This window comes from Mus pahari, chromosome 2 (assembly GCF_900095145.1).
Source record: "Mus pahari chromosome 2, PAHARI_EIJ_v1.1, whole genome shotgun sequence".
Lineage (NCBI taxonomy): Eukaryota > Metazoa > Chordata > Mammalia > Rodentia > Muridae > Mus > Mus pahari.
Window position 1 is genome coordinate 43,144,431 of NC_034591.1, and position 8,133 is coordinate 43,152,563.

At 42.0% G+C, this 8,133-nt stretch overlaps 1 pseudogene; it reads left to right on the forward strand.

The window, feature by feature from the left end:
- Nucleotides 1–334: 334 nt before the first annotated feature.
- The window catches only part of LOC110316749, a 38,077-nt pseudogene continuing 30,278 nt past the window's right edge, over nucleotides 335–8,133 (forward strand).

Consider the following 8,133-nt stretch of genomic DNA (forward strand, 5'->3'; position numbering starts at 1 on the left):
AACTGCTTTTCCTGAGACCTGCTATGGGCCCCTTTGAAAGATTTTCAATAACTTCCATGCTATAAACATATAAACCTCTGATTATCAGTTTCTAAGAATTTAAGGAACTTTCAGGTTGTGTTGGCACAGGCCTGCAAATCCTAGTACTAAGGCAGTAGAAACAGGTCCAAGACCAGCTGAGACTGGACAGTGAGTTCGAGGCCAGCTCAAGTTACAAAGTAAGATAAAATGAAAAGGACCATGGGATTGGGAAGATGGCTTACTAGGTGAAGTGTCTGTCACATAACCATGGATTGGCTTTGGATTCCAGTACTCACATAAAGAGTCAGAAGTAATGGAGTACATTGATAGTACCAGCACTGGGGAAATGGAGATAGGTAAGTCACTGAGCATTACTGGACAGCCAGTCTAGCCAAATCAATGAGCCCTTGGTTCAGTGAGAGACTCTGTCATAAAATCACTGTAAAGAGGAATGCAGAAAGATACCCAACATTGATTTCTGGCTTTTACACACAATTACATGCATGGGCACCTGCACCGCACTGGTTGACACACATCCATATACATAAAATATATACATATATGAATACCATACACATGAAATATATACGCATATGTACACTATACACATATGTAGGCACACTCAAAATATGTCAGTTTTTGGAGATGAAGCTTAGTAGTTGAGTATTTACCTAGAAAAAGACTGGATTCAAGTCCCAGATCTTCAAAAAGTAAATGGAAAAAAATAAAAACAAAACAACTGGAGAGCTGACTCAGTGGTAAAGAGCATTTACTGCTCCATAATGGACCTGAGTTCATTTCCCCACATTAGGCAGCTTTCAACTGCTTGCAACTCCAGAGGATCCAATGCCCCTGCTGGCCTTTGGAGGCATCTGTGGTTATGTGTACATGCCAACCCCTAGATTCACACACTTACACATAATTTAAAATAAAATACATCTTCTTAAAATTTTTATTAGACATTTTATTTATTTACATTTCAAATGTTATCCCCTTTCCCAGCTTCCCCTCCAGAAACATCCTATCCCATCCTCCCTCCCCCAGCTTCTATGAGGGTGCTCACCCACCCACCCACTCCCACCTCCCTGTCCTAGCATTCCCCTATACTGAGGCATCGAGCCTTCCCAGGACCAGGACCTCTCCTCCCATTGATGCCTAACAAGGCCATCCTCTGCTACATATACAGCTGGAGCCATGGGTTCCTCCATGTGTACTCTTCGGTTGGTGGTTTAGTCCCTGGGAGCTCTGGGGGGTCTGGTTGGTTGGTATTGTTGTTCTTCCTATGGGATTGCAAACTCCTTCAGGTCCTTCAGTCCTTCCTCTAACTCCTCCATTGGGTCCCCTGTGCTCAGACTAATGGTTGGCTGCAAGCATCCACATCTACATTTGTTAGGCTCTAGCAGAGCCTCTCAGGAGACAACTCTTATCAGGCTCCTGTCAGCAAGCACATCTTGGCATCCTCAATAGTGTCTGGGTTTGGTGTCTGCATATGGCATGGATCTCCAGGTGGGGCATTCTCTGGATGGCCTATCCTTCCATCTCTGCTTCACACTTTGTCTTTGTATTCCCTCCCTTGAGTATTTTACTCCGTCTTCTAAGAAGGACTGAAGCATTAAAAACAAAAACTGAAGACTTTCAAATAACAGATATCCCAGACTGTGAGATGTGGGCACTTAACAGATCAGTAGTGGGGAAAACATTGAATATCCTGACTATTCCACAATTGAAAACTGTGTGACAGTGGGAGGGGAGGAATCACATTCATAATATATGCAAAATCATCTATCTATGTATATAAAATTATACGTAAATTACAAGTAGGACCCCATATGGTTGGTATTTATTGTATGCTTATTGAAAAAAAATGAAAGAAAAACCCCAAATTAGGGGTGCAGTCAAACTTAACATGCAAAATACTAGGTGCTCATCATTGCTTCTCTGCAAACTCTTGATAGAACTAGAATACACCAAGCTGACTTGCCTTTCATAATTCCCGTTAAACAATACATCTCTAGACTCTCGTAAATATGTGTTTTAAAAAAAAAAAAAAAAAAACTAACAGAGAAGCAATAAAAAGTCCAAATAGCACACAAAATGCTACATATCTTTAAACCTGAGACTGATTCTTTTTAAAGTATCAAAGGCAAAAACAGAGAGTCTTAATTCTAGATTTTTACGACCATACAAGGACAAAGAGTTGATTTGGCTGAATATTTCCTTAATGGAGTTCTTTGATCAAATGCACAGCCCAGTCTTTCACAAAACGGAGATATCTGGGGCTTTCTGATTTGTTTTCTTTTGTACACTGGAGGTACCTTTTAACACCTTTTCAATTGTCTTTTTTGTTCCTTCGAGCACTGTAGTCAGCAACACGAGAAGACAAAATAATGCCATGATTCTAGCCCCGGCTCCTTTGGCAGTGTAAAAACTGGTATTTGAAAGAAATACTCCCTTCAACCCAGTAGCAGCCTCAGTATTCCTGGATGCAACGGAGCCTTGCTCTACAGCCTAATTAGGCTAGCCACAGTGCCTGGTACAAGTTCTCCCTCAGCTAGATGTAATTGGTAACAATTAAATTCCACCATTAAGTCCATTCCATATTGTTTTAAAGGTACCCTCCCAACTTATCCACAGGTAATAGATGTTGTTCTGCAAAGGCCTCTCAGAGGCAAGGCTACTTTGCAATTACAGGACAGCGTGAAACTTCCATCTGTCTGCCCTTCCGTGTTGAACAGCACTGTCCTTGGGCTTCCGCCAGCTAACAAAAGACAATGCGTTGCCATCTTTCTTATTAGATTATGTTGTTGACAGTATGATAATCCATGTGTGTGGGCAAGGCTGGAAGGAAGGTGAGCGTGCAGACTTCTCTGTCACTCAGCAAGCCTGTGGAGAATGTCATTTGGGTTTTGGCAAAAGGCACTACCCTAATAGCATCCCTGGTTGTATCTCTGACTCCGGCACTGTTCAGAAAGCTCCTTGAAACATCTGCTCTCCTCGTGCATGCTTTCCTCCAGGCTCCTTCCCACGTTTGTCAGCTTCTCAGAGGCAGGGAATCCAGTAAGTATTTGCCTGGTCCCTGGGGGGCTAGTGATCTTCTCTGAGTGGTAAGCAATCAATAAGGACGCGTCAGGCTAATTTGTTTGCCACTCTGTTTGCCAACAGTTCCCAGCTACACTGCATTGCTGGAGCTGCTGCTTCATGAATTCTTTACAAATCCTTATAAATAGTGTCACGTGAAGGGAAAAAATCACGGAACAGAGGATCCTAATACCTAGAGTTTGGTCTCAATTTGCTGCTTGGATGTTAAAGGGGATGACCAGCTGGACTTTCTTGTCTGAGATGATCCCTAAGGGAATATGCGGTGTCATCTCGCTGTTGATATTAGCCATTTCTTGACTCTATTATACTTTTCTTGACTCTATTATACCACTAACTGTAATCTAGAAATCTCTCTCCCTAATCCTCGATTCTATAGCATTTACCACTCACTATGGTACAGATGTGTTTGCCTATTGGCTGCCTCCTTTTACCAGAAAACAATCTCCAGGAGAGCCCAGATTTTACTTGTCCAAGGGTATCTCAGCTCTTAGAGCTATGCCTAGGTGACTAGACTCTTAATGTACGCCTGCTCATCAGATGACATCTTGTGAAAACCACATAGCTATCCTGCCACTCCTGTGGAGATGGGATTAGTAGATTGGATCAGGACTAAGATCAGTTGCTCAGAGATCTGTAGTTTCTTTTCCCAGAAAATATGCTAAGTATTGCAACAAAAGAAGAAAGCACAAAACAATTATGACATTTCAAATACGGGGCCCTTTCTACACAGAGATTTTTGCAATCCTAGTCTTTTTGTTTCTTCTGAGGAATACTCATACACTTGTTCCATTGTCATGTTCAATGGGAATTGTCTGTAGTCATTATTACACCAATCATCGTTAAAAATCATGCACCCCCCCAAAGTCAACAAACATGAAAATAACTGACCTCCAATCGGTGGTAGCACTTCATCAGAGACAGAGATAGCAAATTCAAGAATCTCAAGTGTGCAGTTTACTCCCAAACCACTTCATAGCCCAATTCCTGAAGAATCCTAACTTCGGTAAAAGTTGAAAGAAATGTGTTCCATTACTCTGTCTGATGAAGGGATAAACTGACTTAACATCTCTTTAGCATGCTTTATTCCTGGGTAGCCTTTGAGTTTCCATTTATCACAACTTAAAGGGTCAAAGAATAATACAGGTTGAAGAAAACTACTCAAACTCTGGAAAGAGAATAAAATAGCAATGATACCGTCCTTTCCCGGAGGAGTCTGCAGCCATCACTGGTCAACATGTCTTGGCAAACAGCCAGTCACTGGCCACCATGCCTTGGCAAACAGCCAATCACTGGTTACCGTGCCTTGGCAAACAGATACATCCCGTTTTGTTTTGTTGATAGTCATATTCTTATGTCATTTAGAGCCTGTTGTGAGAATGGAAGCATAGGAAAATGAAATAATAAGAGTCCTCTCATGGGTTCAACTCATCGTGAGTCCATTTTGTACACATTCCTACCACAGACTATTTTTTCTAATCCCTGAATGTATCAACTTGGTACTGCACATAACTGACACCATATGAACTGCAGGGAGGGAACAGCTGTTGGAGAAAGGAAGACCAAATGAAGACATTGATACCTTCCTTCTTTCAGACCAATGGGGGTGAACAAAGGCAAGATTTCTATTTCCAGTCATGTTGTAGAAAGGAAGACCAGACCATTGCTGCTATCCTAGTGCCAAGACAAGCTAAAGAACACTTTTTAAATTATGCTTTTACTGGGCATGATTCTCATATCCCCAGATCTAGAGAGGCAAAGCCGGGGCATTCCTGGTTATGAAGACAGCTTGAGTTACACAGTGGGTTGCAAACCAGCCCGGGCTGCTTGGCAAGACCTTGTCTCAAAAGACGAAATAAACAATTATATAATAAGTCGTGGATTTATTTAAGTCGTCATAGAGCCTATGTAAGGCTTTAAGCAGCTTCCAAACATGGGCAGAGACTAAAAAGTGCCCTGGGGAGTGGCACAGGAGATTGTCAGAGTGTTAATGTAGGTCTAGCAGCAGCACATGCGGATTGGAGTCCTGAAGAGTTGAGCGTGCGTGTGGGCTCTGGAGAGATGGCTCAGAGGTTAAGAGCACTGCCTGTTCCTGAGGAGGACTTAGGTTCAATTTCCCAGCCTTCACATGGCAGCTCACAGACACCTGTAACTCCAGTTCCGAGAGATCTGAGACCTTCTTCTGATCTCTGCAGGCAGCAGGCACACACTTGGCACTTACCACTTGCACACTCTCAGTGCACTTATATACATGCACACTCTTAGTGCATTTACATACAGGTAAAACACTCAGATGCATGTAACAAAAATATACAGCTCTTAAAAAAAAGAGAGAGTGTGAATGAATTTCCACACACTTCTATCAAGTATATGGGGAGCTACACCAAAGAGAAAGCTGGCAACCTTTGTTCGAGAGCAAAAAAATCTTCCTGTCTGCCACAAGTTTCTTTCTACACCCCAAAAGTTGGCAATCAAGGTAAGAAACACAGGCACCTCAAAACTCTAGGCCTAGTTCAGGACTAAGGGTTGCTGAAGGGACAACACTGATGGAAAACTGTCAGAAGGCAGAAGTGAGATAGATTGAACCAAAGCTGCAAAGAGTCCAAGTGGAGTCCAGCTAAAATTAGGAAATTAGGGTTCCCAGTACCCGGTATTGATAGTCTGATAGAAGATACATTGTCATGGTCATTAACATCATGTTTGCTATGCTCTTACATGTAATGTCTGGGCGTAGAGCCATTGTGAGGCATAGGAGAAAAACAGAAAACTGTGGCACCTGATTGAGTAGAACAGTAAATTCATATTATACTTCACACAGGGCCAAGTAGGGGTGCTGAAGGCAGGAGCGTCCCCTACATAACTCCCCATACATACCCTAAAAGTCTTGTAACTAAAGTTTGAAGTAAATATGATAAAATGTTTCAAAGGTATAGTAATAAGACATGTGAAGATGTGTGAAGAATTTTAGGAGACGAAAACTATAAATAAAATGAATGGACATGAAAATCATATATCAAAACTAGGAATTAAATCAGTAGGGTTGGCTGAGAACTGGATACTACAGAGTGAAAGGCATGGTCACAAGCCAATCTGATTTGAACTTTTCTTCAGCTGAGCATTGCTCTTCCCAGGTGAGTCTAGGTTTGTGTTAATGTTCACAGTTGGAGCTTAACTATGACAACGGGAGTCTACATCTTTAACCCCTTTAAGAAGATTCCAGAGGTCTGGAGCAATGGCTCAGAAGTTAAGAGCACTGACTGTTTTTCTAGAGGTCCTGAGTTCAATTCCCAGCAACCACATGGTGGGTCACAACCATCTGTAATGGGATCTGATGACCTCTTTTGGTCTGGGCATACAGCCATTGTGAAGCATAGGAGAAAAATAGAAAAATGTGGCACCCGATTAAGGAGAACAGTAAATTCATATTATAATACACTTCACAGCAGGGCCAAGTATGGGTGGTCTGAAGAGAGTGACAATGTGTCACATATATAAAATAAACAAATAAATCTTTAAAACAAAATAATGACAATTCTAGTCTACCATGTGATAATTAGACCACATGAACAAAAGTACCTAGTATGTGGCAAGCTTTTCTGGAATAATGTATTTTAGACGGTTTGAGATAAATACAAAGATGCAAAGGTTGGCCAATTCAGCAATATTTTTATAATTTTGTTTTTGTTTTGAGGGAGAGTTATTGTTGTTGTTGTTGTTTTACATTTTGGAATATGCCAGAATTATCATTATTATGTACTGGGTGGCAGTATGGTTCACAGTTAGAACAAGAAAGCCATTCACTAAGTGACGTGGAAAGCTGAACACTTTCCAGGAGATCAGAGATGGGAAGGGGTTTGCAGCCGGCTTGAGCAAGCAGCCCCGACCCTTGGGCCATGTAACTCAGCAGATCTTATGGGACTAAAGAAACCTATAGTGAGAGTGATGGTTGGGTGGACATTGTGGCAACAGGAGAATCAGAGCAGTAGAAGCATAGGTATTTAGAGTACGGTCATGCACCAGCAGAAAACAATTATCCATAAGATGGAAGTGGAACTGCTGATGTGACTCCTGAGAGAAAAGACCTGGATGACACAGGCAAGCTACGTGAGTAGACGTTGGCCTTCAACACTTCAGATATGCCATTCCCTCAGCTTTCACCTCTGGTCAGAGGTTGCTTACAACCAGGTCACGAAGGTGAGGAAAGGCCAGACTTACTTCATATATGGGCTGTCTCTGTGTGAGGCACCGCATCCTCACTTAGGAGGACAAAGAGGGGCTGGAATGTGAATGGTTACAGGAAAACCATCTTCAAAAGCAGCCATGGATCTGAGAAAAAACAAAAAAACCAACCAACCCAACAAACAAACAAAAACCTACTCCTCTTGTCTCAGTGCAGGACACCTCTGAAGAAATATCTGCACTCAGTCTCACTGTCACATCCTGTGAAAGGGGCCACAGCCTCTGTTGGGACTGCATGGTAACTTGACATCTTTTGACCAGTACTGTTTCTCTGCAGTCCAGTTAAGTGGTGTTATCTTGAGTGTATCTTAGGATCCTCCCAAGACAGAACTCTCTGCTTCACTGTTTCTTAGGAAACACAGTCTCTAATAGTTAATTTTTAAAATGCAGTATAACAATCCAGGATTGAAAGTTCTGAAGTTTATGGGCTAGAGAGGTGACTCACCATTTAAGTGAGCTGGCTGCTCTTCCAGAAGACCCATGAGGAAAGCTCCTAACCTTTTGTAATCCCAGTTCCAGGGAACCCAATACCCTCTTCTTTTCTCCAAGGACACTAGACATACACATGGCACACAGACTTAGGTACAGGCAAAACACCTGTACACATAAAAGAAAATATTAAAAACAACACACATCTATACAAAAGGTTCTGAAATTTGTGGAGTTTGAGAGAGAAGAATGTAGTCCTCCTTAGAAATGCAAGCTACTGGTGTCCTGTTGATAAATTTTTTTCCCTGTGCCTATATCTTCGAGGCTTTTCCCCACTTTCTCCTCGCT